Source organism: Pteropus vampyrus, unplaced genomic scaffold (assembly GCF_000151845.1).
Source record: "Pteropus vampyrus isolate Shadow unplaced genomic scaffold, Pvam_2.0 Scaffold74, whole genome shotgun sequence".
Classification (NCBI taxonomy): Eukaryota; Metazoa; Chordata; class Mammalia; order Chiroptera; family Pteropodidae; genus Pteropus; species Pteropus vampyrus.
In genome coordinates, this window is record NW_011888855.1 from 4,307,516 (window position 1) to 4,324,040 (window position 16,525).

Sequence of the window (16,525 nt, forward strand, 5' to 3'; positions counted from 1 at the left end):
AAAAAAAAAAGAAAGAAAAGAACAAGTATTGGTGAGGATGTGGAGAAGCTGGAACCCTGGTGCATTGCTAGTGTGTATATAAAATGATGCAATCACTATGGAAAATGGTATGGCCTTTCCTCAAAAAATTGAATGTAGAAATACCATATGATCCAGCAATTCACTTCTGGGCTTATACTGAAAAGAACTTAAAGCAGGAACTCAAAGAGATGTTTGTACATCCACATTCATATCAGCATTATTCACAACAGTCCCAAGGTGGAAACAACCCAAGTGTTTATTGACAGATAATGGAATACGTACACACAACAGAATATCATTCACCCTTAAAAAGGCATGAAATCCTGCCACACGTTGCCACATGGTTGAAACTTGAAAAAATTATGCCAAGAAGTGAAATAAGCCAGACACAAAGGACAAATATTATGTAATTCCGCTCATATGAGGTACCCAGAGTAGTCAAATTTATAGAGATGGAAAACAGAATGGTGATTGCCAGCAACTGGTGGTAGCGGGCAATGGGGAGTTAGTTTAGTGAGTTCGGAGTTTATGTCAAGGATGATGAAAAAATTCTGGAGCTGCCTGGTAGTGAAGCCTGCACATCGATGTGAGTGTAAAACTTAATGCCATTGAATCACACACCTAAAAATTGTTAAAATGGTAAATTTTATGTTATGTGTATTTTATCATGATTAAAAAAAAGTAAGTTGGGTGTATTATGGATATTTTGGAAACTATTGGTAAGCACAAGCAGAAAAATTTAAATCATCTAAAATCTTACCGGCTAGAGAGCCGCTGTTAAAATTTCAGTGTGTATTTATTCTACTCCTTTCTTGTTCTCTTTCAAAAAAAGAATGTGTGTGTGTGTGTGTGTGTGTGTGTGTGTGTGTGTGTGTGTGTGTGTGTGTGTGTGTGTCTATCTTCGGAGACCACACTGGACTCATAAGAAGTCTTCTCCTCACATCTTTCTCTTGACTGTTCCCATCGAGGCTGCTTCTTCCCCTTGAACCATCCAGAACAAGTCTATCTCGGTTCTGGATGCCAATCCTTTGAACAGTTGCTCACACCTGATTTCACTCCCTTGCACCTCCAGGGTTGCGCTTCTCCAAAAATGCTCATTTCTTTCTTGCATCTGAAAACGTGGGCCCAGTAACATGTCAGAAGGTAAGCAGGGAGCAGGGAGCCCCTCTCCTGCCTTCTCAGACACCACACACCTCCAATACGTCCACAGGAGCGTAGTGACTCTCCTGGATAATGCAATCATTGCTGTGGCTCTTGTGAAGGTTACTGACAACTAAGCCTCTACATCTGTTGGTCCAGGTTACACCTGGCCCAGGTACTTGTGCCCTGCCTTGCTGTCCTTCTTGGAACTGGTACTAGGCCTTACACTATCCCTGATAATGACTGATACTATCTCCCGGAGCCAGCCCTGCAGCCTGCCAGGAGCCTGTGACCTCATGCCCCAGAGAGCAGACCCACCCTGTCCTCTGTGAGGGAGTTTGGAGAGGAGTGAGGGCCCCACAGCCTCTGACCCTGCTGGGCCCCAAGAGGAACCACTTCCTTTCTTCTTCCCGTGAGAAGTGGGCCTCCTCCTTCACCCCTAGGCACCACTCTGCCCTGCAGTAAGTGAGCGGGAATGAGCCAAACTATCATGTGGGGGCTCCCCGCATCACGTGGGCTCTGGGGGCCATGGGGGCTGCCCTGCCTCCACTGCCATCAGGCCTGGCCCCAGAGCCACACCATAATTGTCACGCCCTTTAGGCCCCCACATTTGGCCCAACTTCAGCCTCCATGCCCAACTTTGCCACCTGGTGCAGAAGCCAGGGCATGGCCAGCTTCATCGGCAGTGAGAGGTGAAGCAAGAAGCCACAGCCACTAAGGTGACTGAGGTCCATGTCTGTTCCCACTGAACTGAGATGGATGGTGCCTTCGTTTGCCTCCAAACCCAGCCACAGACATGAGACCCTTTCCTCTTGGCCCCAAGGCCTTCACAGAAGGGTTTATTTAAGGACCTTTACAGCCCAGTCCTGAGATTATCTTTTTATTACGACTTTGATTAATGATTGGTCAAAAACTGATACTAGACACATTGAAGAACAAATTTGCCCTAGAGATTAGGAAAGGTCCACAGCTGCCAAGCTTGGGGCCCTGTCCCACCCCTCCAAGGTCAGACCAGGACCAGGGCAAGGGTACACTGGAAGACCCGCCCCACCCATAGTTTTGCATGCATGCTCACACACACAGGAAAAAATAGGTATGAATGCCCTTAAATCCTTTTAGAAATTAGACGAGCTATAAATTACAAATAAATGGAGCAAGGGAGAGAGCCAAAGGACCTGAGGGCTCTTTGTAGAAATTTTTTTCTTGTTTTGTTTCTATTAATGCCTGTTACAAATTAGCATCATAAAGGGAAACTTGGAATGTGGGGAAGAGAGAAGACAATAATCCTGGGGAGTAGAGTTCTGGCTGAGACACTTTTTTCTTGTCCCCTAGCTCCCCTGGGGTGCCTTGTGGCATGGGGAGCAGAGAGCTGGCAGAGCTGCTTCTGAGTGGAAACTGGAAAATGAAACTAGAAATCACAGCCTCGAAGCCCCAAGTGCTGAGGTCCCTTTTCCACAGGGAGAGTCCCTGAGAGAGAAGGAAGCAGAGGCGGGGGAGCAGTGTGTTCAGTGAGGACACGGGGGTGCTCCAAAAGCAGCCCTATAGTGGGCACGTCAACACAGGGTCGCCGGCAAGGGCTGCACTCTGCGCCAGCTTCCTCTGAGGCTGGCCAGCTTGCTGTCAACCCTGGGAGGGTTTCCGCTCTAGGAAGAGCTCATGTCATGCTTTCGGTCGAAAAACTCTTTTCAGAGGTACTTTAGGAAGGGCCCTGGCTCTCAGTTAATCTGAAAATGTTTAATTCTGAAAATGTTTCTCAGAATTAAGTGTTTCACACCAGCAGCTTCTTGTCCCCATGGCCTGCCAGGGCTCTCCCACATGTGCACACCAGACTCGGGTGAGGGATGGAGGTGCTCGAGATCAAAGATCAAGAACCCCCAGCCCTCCTCTCCTGTGTCTCCACCCCACCCCACCCCACCCTCACTCACACACGCATAGGTGAGTCTGTGCTCACCCGGGCAGAAACACTGAAAGCAACTGCCAGCAAAGGCACCGCTCAGGCAACTTTACAGATGCCAGCAGAGCAGCTTTTTTGGAAGCCCATTTCCTGAAGGAACTGGACTGTAGGGGGGAGGAGGACAGTGGGGACGGGGCCAAGAACTGTCCCCACTCCCTAACTCCACACCCTCCCTCCGTTCTGCAGAGAATGGCTATTCTAACCCCCAGTCCCACACTCATTAAGACCCAGAAGTCGAAGTCGCACCCACATAGCACCCTGTGGTTTTCAGCTATCCGTGTGATTATTTGCCTAATGTCTGTCTCCTTCGCTGGAACTAAACCCTTCAAGGCCTGGAACGTGGTGTGGAGTCTGTGTGGTTCACTGTTGCATCTTTAGTGCTTGGGGTAGTGCCTGACATGTGGTAGGTGCACAAAAAGTATGTGTTCAATGAGTGAAGCCAGCCTGAAGAGCTCGAGTGAGGGGCAGTGCTCCGGCGAGGGACCTGCACTGACCTTCCTCGGCGTCCAGGCTCCCTTGCCCCAGCTCCTCAGAGCACCTTCAGTTACGGATGCTATGGACAGATCTGCCCAGACCCCAGCCCATGCAACGCTTTGACTGACCTGGTGTGTGCAGGGGTTTCTGAGGCCCGAAGGCTTAGCAAGGGATGGTGGAGGGCAGGGGAAGGGGTGTCCTGTGGCACATTCTCCCTGGCCCTGACTTTGCTCCCATTATCTGAGAGATGGGCTCACATAGCCTCTTCCAGACAGGCCAGGCCACTTGGCTCCCTCGGCTGCCTAGAAAAGAAAGGCCATGTTTAGCCTGTGGGTCAGGAGACAAGTTGGCGGGGAGGGGTGGTGACAATGATAAAAAAGAAGGGGAGCAAATGAAGGATTCTGGTGGGGAAAAAACATGGACAGAGGAAGTAGCCCTGACTCCAGGTCCCACACCACCTTTAGTCTACTCAGCCTCACCTTCTCATCTGTAAGTGGAATTTGTTCTGGTGTATGGGCCCTGAAAGGCAATGTAACAGGAGATAATAGGGCAGAGTTTGGAACTGGGCTATCTGGGCTAAAACCTCAGCTTTGTCATTCACGGGCTATGTGACCTTTGAGACAATTACAGAATCTGTATCTTCGCTTCATTTCTCTCCTCCGTAAAATGGGAATGATCATAGCAGATTCTGTGAGTCAATTCATGTTCCTGACACATGGTGAGGGCTCGTCGTTATGTACGGCTGTGATTTCCTTAGCTGGGCTTGTGAGAGTCGAACAAGACGGCAAATACGAGCACAATTCAAGACTCGAAGGTACTGTAAAAACACGAGGAAACAATATTATTTTGGAAATATTGCAGGCCCAGCTTCCCTTCTACATTTGAGGTGGGGCAACAGTTTTACTTGTTTAATGCTAAGCTAGAAGATGCACCAGAGGGAGGTGAAAAACTGAAACCACCGACCGTTTGAGCTGCAGGCTGCACCGAAGCAGTGCGGCTGGTGCAGATGGTGAGGGCCTGGGCAGGCCCACTTCCTCCCTGCGTGCCGCGGCGCTTCCTCATACCAGCCGCTTCCCAAGGGCGCAGGAAGTGGGGCCAGGAACACTTCAGGGTGTGTGTGGGGAGGCCTAGGCAGGGGTCGGCAACTGCCAAGGCGGGAGCAGAAGAAGCCTTCGAGGTCCTGGTGAGGCCCTGAGGCCACCCGTGCAGCAGCCCCTGCCCTCTTTCCCTGCTCTGTCTCACTGCCCGGCTTTCCTCTCTTGAAGCTGCAAGGCATCGTACCAAAGGCGTCCAGCCTGAGAGGCAGGCCAGAGAGGAGAGACAAATCTTTTCTCAAAGGAAATGTTGTGGTTTTGAGACGTTCGTTTCACATCTGTGGTTGGCGTTTCCCAGGGTTCTCAGAGGTGAAGGCAGGGTCAGCCCTATGTCACCAAATAAGGTTCACCAGTGACCTTAGCAACAGGCTCATTGCCCATTGGCTGCCACTGCTGCTGCCTGCCAGTGTGGCCTCCTGGAGACCAGCGTTGAAGCTGGGCTGAAGCTCCCACATGTGCAGGTATGCAGCCACTCCCTGTCACAAGTCGCTGCCCTTTGAAGCAGCCACAGATAGGTAGAGAGCTCTGGGCAAAGGTGCCAGAGGGCAGAACTGCCTGGGTGCCTGCGTTTCAAAGTCCACCTGGCCAGCACTCCGCTGACTGCGTCCTCACACAGCACCCATCCACTCCCTCAGCTTGGTGACCTAGTCCCAGCTTGCCAAGACGAGCTGTCCCCCTCACCCTTCACCATGTCCTGGCTGACCACCTTGGAACTCCGTAGCTCCCATTTCACAGTCCCGCTCGTGCCTCCTTTGTACCGGCACTCTGCTAAGCGCCTTCGACGCCTCGTCTAACTCTCAACGACCTGTGTGTCAGTCAGCCCCATCCTACAGATGAGGAAACTGAGGCTAAAGGGAGTCAGATAACTGGGCCAATGTTGCGCCAGTAAGTGTGAAAGCCACTATTTAAACAGGTCCGGATCCCACACTATTAACTGTTGTGTAGTATTGCCAGTCACTCAGTATCTCTTGCCTCAGTGGCTTCATCTGTGACATGGGGATGATAACATCTACCCACAGGGTTGGGGTAAGGATTGTGCAGAGTGACTTTCTGCACAGGAGCCTATTGCAGAGTGGCGGCTTGCCTGGTGGTAGCACACCTTGGCACTGTACCCGTGGGCCCGGCACTTCTCGGCGTGTTTCACGGGCAGCTTGCACGTTCCTCTCCCACGGACTGTGCTGCTGACACGCTGAGGTCTGTGGACCAGACTTCTCTGTGGCCCTCGTATTTGGCTTCCACTTCCTCATTCTCACCCTCCTCTCACCCCCACCCAACTGCATCTCTGAGGGAGGAAGGCCAGAGAGGAGCCTGCTGCTAAGAGGCCCCAGCCTCTGGGTGCCAGAGAGGGGGACGGCGTGGCTGGGCTGCAGGGTACAGGGTTCTGAGGGCAGAGGGTGGGCCGGTCAAATGGCAGTGGCCAGCATACCTCATTTCCTCTATCCCAGACAATGCTGGAATGTCACAGCACTGTTTCCCTGAGAAACATTTCAGAATTAAAAAGTACTTAAGTGATCTCGAAAAGATGAAAATGCATCTACCCTATAACCCAGCAACCCCACTCCTCAGAATCTTCTCTAACCAGACTGCTACCCATGTGTACCAGAATGTCCACACAGCACCAAGAAGAGTCCAAATGCCCACCACCACTGGAGAAGACGAATAAACCACACAACATTCCTGCAGTGAAAATGAAAGACCCACAGCAACTTGCAATAACTGTAATGTTGTATGGAACTGTCATAATGGGTAACTCACACCGACATAATACTGAGTAAAACACACGAAAAAAACACATATATAATTTCTTTCATGAAAAGTTCAACAACTGGACTGTATTCTTTAAGGATACATGCAGAGGAGGTAGACCTAAAAAAAAAAAAACAACACACAGACATTATTATCACAAAGTCGATTTAACCGTGCCCACGGGAGGGGGAGGTCGGGGTTGGGGTTAGGAGGGTTGCCCAGGAGTCTTTGAGGGTGTTGGCATTGTTTTATCTCTGGACCTGGTGGTGGTTATACAGATATTTGCTTTATATTTTATACTTACTAAACCGAACATATGTTTTGTGCATTTTTCTGGCATAATTATTGTTTTACAATAAAAAACGAGAGTGTATGTATGTCAGTGCCAGCACCGAGCAGTGCAGTGAAGGGACAGGGCAGCAGAATGAGCCCTCATTCGGAGCAGCCTTGCTGCTGAACCACAGCTGTGACTGCAGCCTGAGGAGCCTTGGCGATAACGGAAGATAAAGACCAGTATGCAATTTAGGATTGAAGGACATCCTTGGACACGTCACCACAGCCGGCAAAGATCGGCTGGTACTGGTGGGAACGGGCTGGAAGACAACTTGGTCAAGGCCTGTCCGGACTAAAGGGGATCTGAAGGGGCAGAAGACACGTGCAAATGACCATGCCTGAGACCCAGCCCCTCTTTGCCCCCATAGAGCGTTGATTCAGCTGGACTTCCCACCCCAGCACCCCCTCTTCAGATATGCATATGTTTGTTGATTATCTGCCATTGGGCCCTGCCCCTTCAGAATTCGAAGAAGAAAATGGCTTTCGGCAGTGGCTGAGACAGGACCCTATGGGATGCATAATTAGGCCTCTGAGGCCACAGGATGAGCTTTCCTGACTCTGTCCCCTATGGGACTGATGTTTATCTAAGGTTGGAAGCTTGTTTTATTCATTCTTATTTCCCTAGTCAGGAATTGGCCATGGGCAACAGTTAATAAACGTTTTTTTTGTGTGTGAGCAGGTGTGTAGAGTGTATGCTGCAGAGACTAAGGCCTCATGTGGTTCCAGAGAGGCGGTCCAACAGGCTCCCTCCTTCTCTGGTCCATTTCCAGAGAGCTTCCTCGGGGGTGCACAGGGTTGATGCCCACTGGCAGTCCATCGGGTATTAGAGATGACCCTCCGTTTCCTTCTCCAAGCAAGACATCACCAGTTTCCATGATTGTCCAGTCGCCCTCAGCATTCTGGTTATCCAGTATGGAGAGGCAACAAAAGCATCCAGATGTGGTCTGAACAAGCAGAACCGTGGATGTGGATGGAAAATTGGGGTTTGCGTGCTTTGTCGGTCAATGTATTCTAACTGTGATGGTGACAGCTGCTGGCATGGCCTCCAACACGATTGGAAGATCTAGGGTTGCCGCTCATCTTCTTTCTTCCTTTGGTGTCCTCATGGCCTTCCCACAGATACTTTTTTGATGTAAAACTCCATGTGGGGTCCTTGTCACCAGTGTTATATTTCTCCTCAACTCTCCTGGAGACTCCTTGAGAGCTGGCTAGTGGTAGACACTCCATAGGTGTTCACTCGTATTATTTACTTTATTGTTTTATTATTTGAATGAACAAGCGTGAGTTCAATGTCATTAACTGAGCACATGCTACGTGTCAGGCACAGCTAGGTGCCAGAACAAAGCTGTGAACAGAATAGGCCTGTCCCTGCTTCCCAGACGCCCCAGACACTAGGAAGACTTGTTGATTGAATGGCAAACTCTGATCGAACTCATTGTGATCAACGCTGCCACCACAAGACATTCCCTGGTTGCTCTCTGTGTGTTCAACTCCGAATACTCCATCCCAGCCCTCCAGTGCTGGCAGGTGGGAGTTGAGGAAGACACCACCGTGAGAGTGAAAACACACTGGATTCAGAGCAAACTGACTTGAGATCAAGTCCTAGCTCTACCACAAACCCACTGTGTGACCATGGATGAGTTAACTTGACCTCTCTGAGCCTCAGTGATAAGTGAAATGGGGATCGCAATACATCAAGAGAAGATCAAATAGGGTCAACACACTTTACAACTCCAGGGAGGGCTGTTCACATTTTAGTCTATGGCACCGCTGGTTCCCTGGAAATAAATGAGAGCACCCATGCTGTGTGACCTGAAGTTAACAATCAGTAAACGGTAGCTAGCATTTCTGCACAAATTAGTAGGAAGCAGGATCACTCACTATAGGCCAGCAGGCTGCACAGGGTTTGGCCAGGCTTTGTTCTTCAGGGAAGGGCAGGGCTCAGAGAAGTGCAGGCTGTGATATAAGCAAATGCCAGGAGGCGGGGACTCCCAGGGCAGGTCTGGGAGAAGCAAGGCTGGTGAGGGAGGTGGTCTTGAGGCCTGAGTAAGGAGTTCTCTAGGAACAGAGAAAACACTGGAAGCTGGCATGGAGCAGGGGTGGATGAGACTAAGGTAAATACTTTAATTATTGAGTGCAAAGGAGCGTAGAGAGCTACTTGTCCAGCTCCTGTGAGCGTTTTATGAAAGGAAGGATGGTTTTCATGCAAAAGAGACTCTAGAAAACGTTTTCCTTAGTAAAAAAAAAAAAAAAAAAAAAGCTCAAAGCCGCAGTCTGTGGTGGTTGGGGGAAGGACATCCTGTGGTCCGGTGGCTCTGTCTCACGTCCAGTGCGAGCTCCCAGGCAGTGGCTCAGAGAAAGACAAGTCTTTGTCTTCCATCCCGGCCAGGCAGCAACCTCTTGCCTGTGGGCAGGACCGAGCTGTTGAGTCTGCTCAATCACAGTTGTGTGGTCATCTGCTCATCCCAAGGCACCCGGGGTTGCGCTCCTTACAGCATCTCAGTCGATGCAGCACCACATTTTCTCAGGTGTTATCTCCCCCGAGACTCACAAACCCTGTGAGGCATGTTAGACAAGAGCTATTATACCCATTGTACAGATGGAGAAACTGAGGCCACAAGTGGTCTAGTGGCTTATTTGAGGCTACACAGCTAGCAAGTGGCAGAGCAGGGATTTTAAGCAGATCTGGCCAAAATCCAATTTAGTGATTTGTCCTCTAAACTTTTTTCCTTCTTGTCCTAGCTTTTCCTGAGATAACCTGGATCCCCTTAGTGAGGCCAAGGACTGAAAGAGCTGTGAGTATTACGGGTGTATGAAAAGGACACAGGGGGTCTGAAGCCAAGCCCCGCAGGCCCTGACTAGATGTGCCCAGTGGCCTCCTGAAGGACAGCTCTTCCAGAGCGACTCAGAGCCAGCACCGTCAGAGGTCTGGGGAGTGGGTCTAAGAAGGCAGCCATTTCCTGTATCACATCCAACAGATGCACTCTCCTCCGGGCATCCTTTTGGCCCCTCGCAAGCCGTGGAGGCCCACTCTGTACCCGGGGCTCCGGCTTCTCAGTGCCTCCCAGAACAAAATAGGGTCTCTCACCGAGGGGCTGTGGGATCTATAAGACTGACTCTAACCAAGGGATTTTGGGCAGCTGCATATCCCCCAGGTGGTTTCGCAGTATTGCTGTTGTACCAAATCACCATAAACTAAGTTGCTTAAAATAACGCAAATTTGTTATTTTATAGTTCTGTAGGGCAGAAGTCCACAATGAGGCTAACAGGACTAATGTCAAGGTGTCAGCCGGGCTGCATTCCTTTCTGGGGATTCCAGTAGAGAACCTGCTTCCTTGCCCTTTCCAGCTTGGCCTTGGCTTGTGGCCCCTTCCTCCATCTTCAAAGCCAGCAAGTCAAGGCCGGTCAAGTCTTTCACACAATGCCATCTCTTTGGTTCTGATTCTTCTGCCTCCTTTTCCCCCATTTAAGGACTCTTGCAATTACATTGGACCCATCCAGATAATCCAGGAGAATGTCTTTATTTTGAAGTCGGCTGGTTAGCAACCTTAATTCCATCTGCAACCATAATTCCCAGTTGCCAGGTGACACATACTCATAGATCCCAGGCATTAAGAAGTGGACATCTTTGTTCCACCATGGACCATTATTCCGCCTACTTCTCTGGGTTCTCCAAGGGACCCGTCCTCACACATAGACAGGGGGCCAGGCCAGACCAGTCAGGATGTGCTGGCCACTGTCACAGAGATCCATTCTGCCCAGGTCCCCTCCTACCTGCCTGCTCCTCACTCAGCTCAGCCTGTCCTTTTTCCTCTGTACCCATCCTCTGCTCCCAGTCTTAGGCAGAGAGGAGCTGGGCAGGAGGAGCCAGGGGTTGTGGACACAGAGAGGCGGGTATAAGGCTGAATGCGCCAGGGCTGTAGGTGGCTCCCGGGGGCTGAGCACTTCCCATCCGGAGACTCTGCTCTTTCCAAGGACTAGGGCCAGAGCCTAGCTTCTGAGGACTTGCTCAGAGCCAGAGGAGTGGGTGGCCAAGTACTGGAGTCCTTCCACCTCTGCGTGCCTGGCTGCCCTTGATAGCCAGAGTTCACCTGGCGCCTTTCCTCGGGTGATGACTGACTGCCTGTCTGCCCTATTCATGTCCTCTTTTCTCTCTTCCCTAGTTTGCTCCGTGAAGGCCTGAGGGGATTAAAGCCCAGCAGGAGGGCCTGTGGGCAGCAAGGGAGGGCGGAACTGGACAAGGCCTTCAGCCTTCTAAGTAGGGTGACCAGCCTGCCCTAGTTTGACCAAGACTTTCTCAGTTTTAGCACTGAAAGTCTCATATCCCAGGAGATACTTTGGTCCTGAGCAAAGCCTTTTGAACCTTCTAATCTATTCTAGATCACATCTGCAGCCTGGACAGCTGGCCCTTTGGACTCTGGGATGCCAACCTCTGCTTAGTATCAGCGCAGAGAAACCCGGGGGCGGAGGAAGGGACCCAAGCCAGTGCCAGGCAAGCACAGACTCCCGCGTGCGATGTTCCCAACGGAGTCATCATTTGTGGAGACCATGCCTGTGTCTGCACAGAACGGAGCTCCTAGATATATATACAAGGGAGTAAAAAATTATATTTGTACCCTGTCTCTAAAAATTTAACAGCCTGATTACTCCTGGGTGGTGTACTGGAGGTGGCTCAAATTGTTTTTATTTACGCATCTATATTTCTTACTCTGTACAATTAAACCATGTTCCTTTTACTTGTGTACATTTTTAATAAAAGAAAGTAATTAATAAAAAAAAAAGAAAGAAAACACTGACTCAGCCTTCCATCTCCAGCAGTCCTGCAGAGGGGCACGGATGGGTTGTGCTGTATGTCGTAGGACACAGTGGCCCTTATTCTGGGGCCTATGGCTGCTGGTCAGTCATGGCCCATTTTGTCCATGGCCCATTCTGCAAGGACAGAGCTAGTTACCACTCACTGTGCCCTCCCTGTCTGTCAGCCTGCTCCCCTGCACCTGAATCTAGCCTGGCTTGTCCCCCAGGGAAGGACTCAGAGAAGGTGGGTGGGCAGTGAGCAGAGCAGGGGAGCAGATGCTGACTGCAGCGTTTTGCTGACCCAGGGTTTTGCAGGAAGTGCTCTCAAGTGCCAGCTGTGCCTGAGCACTGTGAGAATATGGAGGCGATGAGCTGCTTACCTCTGGGAGCTTGCCGTCTGGTTAGAGAGGTTGGGCACCCCACAGACAGGAAGGGGACAGGTGCTGGATGGTGAGGTGCTGGATGATGAGGCTCTGCCTCTGTGGGCTGTCAGATAAGGGAGGGCCCCAGAGCAACATTTACATGTCTTAGTATGGCCAGAGACCAAAAATGAGGTCCTCTCTAGTGACCCGGGGCAGGTCCCCCAAGTGGGGGCCGATGGTCCCCTGGGCTGAGACCTCTGGCTGCTTGACAGTGCATGGCAGAAGGGTGGTGATGATCCGTCACCTGGCTGTTGATTCTTGGAAAGTCGCACTTCCCTTCAGGCCCTCCTCTCTGCCCTATCTCCATCCCCAAACCCACCCCATCCCCTACCCCCTATACGGAATGCCAGATTCTCACACCTGCAAGGCCAGTCCCAACCGTGGCTCCGTGGCTCCGTGGCTCCGACATCCAGTTCCTCTCGCATCTTGGCAAAGCCCAGCAGGAGCACTGGGAAGAGAGCCCTGTGACCCCAGTAGAGGCAGCCACCTTTCACAGACAAGGCCAGCGGCCCCCACCTGGTCCACCATCACCCTGGTATGGCCAATGTGACAGAACTCCTTGACTTGTTCTTAGCTTTAGAAAGGAATCTCTCTCTGGCCTAATGACTCTCTCTATCCACCCCCAGGCCCCTGAACATCACCCCCATGTCCACACAACCCCCTCATGTCATGAAGCCGGCTTTCTCAGAGAAGCCTGGCACACCATCCCCCACCCCCATCCTGGGACTATTGTGGCCTGAGCCACCTACTTCACTTATGGACTAAGATCCCGGGTGTTTCCCTTCACCTCTCTGAGCAAAGGTGTAGCTGAGTAGTTTTAACTGTGGTGGAATAATTCACTGCTCCTGCCCTAATTCCAGGCAGATTCTGGATTGAGAGTATGAGGGACAAGTGGTAGCAGAACTAAGCACCCCACATCCACCTGGCTTTTAAGAAGGGCAGAAACTGAGAAGGGGACCCAGGCCAGTGCACGGCATTTGGCCAGAAACAGAAGTGAGGGCCCCACCCAGGCTTCCTCTCAGCCCCATCTGGAGGGTGGGGGTGAGCCTTCCCTGGAGGAAACCTACATGTGAGTCTGAGCACCTACCCGACGTAGGGCAGTCACCAGCCAGCTGTCAGGGGTGCTGGATTTTCTTAGGCACCAAGAAGCCGGGATTAGATTCACAACAGCCACGGGGTGACCCCAGCCACGTGACTGAGAGTTAGGATGCACCCCCAAGTGGTCCTGACTCGATCACCAGAGTCCAGACTTCTGAGGACCCCAGGACCAAACAAAGTGTCTAGTTTAGAGCAGAACAGGAGAACTCTAGTCATATTGCTCAGACAAGCGCTGAAAAGTCCTCTTTGATCCCTGGAGCTAAGATAAGGTCTAGCAGGCCAGAGTGCCCCGGAGCCGGGAGCCGGTTCACAAACAGACTTGTGTGGCTGAGCTCCCCTCTGCATGGAGGTCAAGTTAAAGATGATCTGTGTCCCACCCCCCAAGGGCCTCCACCCCTCAAAACTGCAGGTGGCCTCCAGGACACAGGTGAGGCATCCTTCCCTTTGAGAACCAAGCCAAACCCCACCCCACTGAGGCCCTGGGGCCTGTAGCAGCAGAGCCATGTTGCCTGGGGGAGGGGTGTCACAAGAGCTGAAGGCAAGGGCAGGGTCCTATACAGAGTCCAGAGCAACTGCAGCTTTTGCTGCCTTCCCTCAGTGTCCCCCAATACTTTCTTGGCATGTGGTGCTGGTGCACTGCCGTGGGCAAGCTCTCCCAGACTTCCTCCCCAGGCCTCAGTTTCCCCCCTGCAGGCAGCCTAATATTGTGGAACCAGTCTGGGTTCCAGGCACAGACAAACGTGAGTTGGAATCCAGGCCCCACACTGATTAGTGGGGTCATCTCAGGCAAGCGCCTGATGCCAGTCAAGCTCTGGTTTCCAGATCCGTGAACAAGGGGCTATGACGGGTGCCGGTGTCATGGTGCACGTGGGCTGTTCGGCACAGTGCCCGGCACAGAGTGAGCACTTGAGGACCATGTTGTCACTGCCCAGCCAGACTTTAAGGTCCTTTCCAGTTCCGCCCATTTCTGAGCTCGCAGAGCTGGTTAAAAGATGGCAGGCCGGAAGCCTGCCTCTCCTCTTACATCTAGTCCCCATGTCCTTGCTTCGTTGCCTCCAGTATCTTCCCAACTGAAATTAAACTGTTAGCATTGACCCTCTAGGCCCGCCTCACTATTGAGACTGCAAAAGTGGGGGTTTCTTCAACAACTCCCTACCTCAAGAAAATCAGCAGAAATGGGTCTCTTGGGAACTGCCTAGAGCTAGAAATACCATGTGGCCAGCCAGCTATTCCCTTGTGCTGCATTTGACTTGGCCTCACAGGGGAGCCCTGGCTGACAACGTCTCACTCTGCCCAGAACTTTCACTACCAGAAAAAGGAGGGCACCAGACCCATTCTCCCTTCCCAGGCCTCCTGCCTCTGTGACCCCTGGCACAAGTGAGGATAGGTCAGTGCAAAGTTCCGATGACTTACAGGATCCCTCACACGATGGGGTTAGTCATGCCCAAGTTAAGAAAGGGTGTTACATCTGACAGACACAAAGGCTCCTGAGGAAACCTGTGCTCCGCTAATACAAGGATTTTTGGATCCGTGCAAACAGTGTGAAAGAAGAACAAATGGTTCCAAAGAATGACAGCCTGGGCGTGACCAGCCCCACCAACCAGGGGGCATCACTCTCAGAGGAAAGGACTCCACCTCAACCAGGCCCTGGCCTTTTCCTGGGACTTTGGTTCTGTTTTTGGCAGTCCCCACCTGAGACTTCCAGAGAGATCTGAGAAAGCTCTTATCTGTACACAGTGCATTGAGAGATGTTCAAAACCAATATACCAAGAAGGGATGGTTTGCCTCTGTCTTCCCTAAAGATCTTCTGCTGTCATGAGCCTCTGTGTGGGCAGCCAGCATGTTAGCCTCTGGCTTTCTTCCTATTGCCAAGTGAGCTGAATGAATAAACCAGTTCAATTAAAGTGACACCTTTGGAGTATGGCAAAGAAATCCTGTGACTAACCAGAAATGCCTTTGAACATCTATAGACTTGGCAGAGTTCTAGCTGGTGTAGCTGAGCCCCACTTTGCCACTTTACCCCATTGGGAAGTGGTCCTCGAGGGCAATGATGTCATCACAATCCCAACAAAACATGTTTCAGTGACCTCCTAGTGCCCTCAGCCAAGAGTTTCCACCATTTGTGCTTAGACTGAAACTCTTGGAATGACCCACAAAAGCACTGGCAGAGCTTTAGAATGACCTTAAATTATTATGCCCAGATTTGGCTGAGATTGTACTGATGTTGCTCCATTTCAGGCACTGTTTAGCTAGTGAGTTAGTGTCAGCTGCCACCACCCTTAGGTGAGTGGGCAGACCTTACTGTTTTTCCTGTCAGGCATGGGCTGAGGTCCATGGTGGAGTATGGTGGGACAGCTCACCTTCCTGGAAAGTCTTGCTCTATCCCACATTCCTCCACATCCCTAGGACCCAGTTTTCTTACTATGCAGAGGGGGACGGGACATTCCATGGAGTTAGTCCCAATTGTTTAGGACTCCTGGGGTAGGAAGAGCTGGAGGAGCTCAGATTGGGAGCCAACGGAAGGAATTCCTCTCCCTTTTTGGTAATTTCCAACTGAGGAACTTTGCTTATTAGAACTTGAGAGAATTCCACGGCTACCTGGGACTTCAACATACCCACTGCCGACTCTCCATCAGGGATTAGGTTGAAGAAGGAGAGTGAAGAAACCAGAAGCAGTCCCTATTTCTGGGTTGCATCCCTTCCCTCCCATCTCTCCTCAATTCATTCTACCTGGCTCCGCACCACCCCCAGCCATCCTTATCTGGAAAAGCCAGCCACTAGAAGACCTTGCCAGGCCCCCAGTTAGAAGCCACAGGAAGCTAGTCACCCCGATCTGACTCTTCTCAGTATGGGCTGGGCCCTAGAAGATCTGGGAACACTCATCTTGTCCATTCCTCTACTTCTATGTGAGGCTACTCTTGAAAATTCCAGGTGGATCATCTGATGGGCAGAACTGAGACTGGGGTCTATTCAGGCATCCGCATGCAGAATACCCCCCACCTCCAACCCCACCCTGCCAGGTCACCTGCTACTCACACAGCATGTCCAAGATCAGAGAACAATACTTCTTGACCTTGGCAGAGAATGTCAGACGGACCTTCACCCATTTTCCAGTTTTTTTTTTTTTTTTAATCATTTTTTCACTTAGTCTTCTCTTCCCCACCAAGGGCTCACACTCCTTCCAGAGGGCTGGGCCTAGAGAGGGGATCACAGTCCAAGTGGATTCTGGGACTAAGGACACAGATGTGTCCACAGGGCTTTTTTTCTGAGCAATCCCCTTACTGCCATAGCCTCAGTCTCTGGCCGATGCTAGTGATTCCAGCTGACTTCCCTTGGCCCAGCCTGCCTACTGCTTGGTACTGTTTATACCCCAGGACCAGGGACTATGAAAGGAGATGAGAAAAGCCCAGACCTTCCAGAGACTTGGGTTTTATCTAAAGGCAGCTTTG

The 16,525-nt window shown here is 51.2% G+C and overlaps 1 long non-coding RNA gene across 1 annotated transcript in view; it reads left to right on the top strand.

The window, feature by feature from the left end:
* LOC105293545 overlaps positions 1 to 11,136 on the top strand; it is a 49,556-nt gene extending 38,420 nt beyond the window's left edge. Inside the window, exons 3-4 of the long non-coding RNA XR_002780898.1 lie at positions 9,505 to 9,557; positions 9,997 to 11,136. This is a non-coding gene — a long non-coding RNA (uncharacterized LOC105293545). The remainder of the gene's footprint in view (positions 1 to 9,504; positions 9,558 to 9,996) is intronic.
* Positions 11,137 to 16,525: the final 5,389 nt, after the last annotated feature.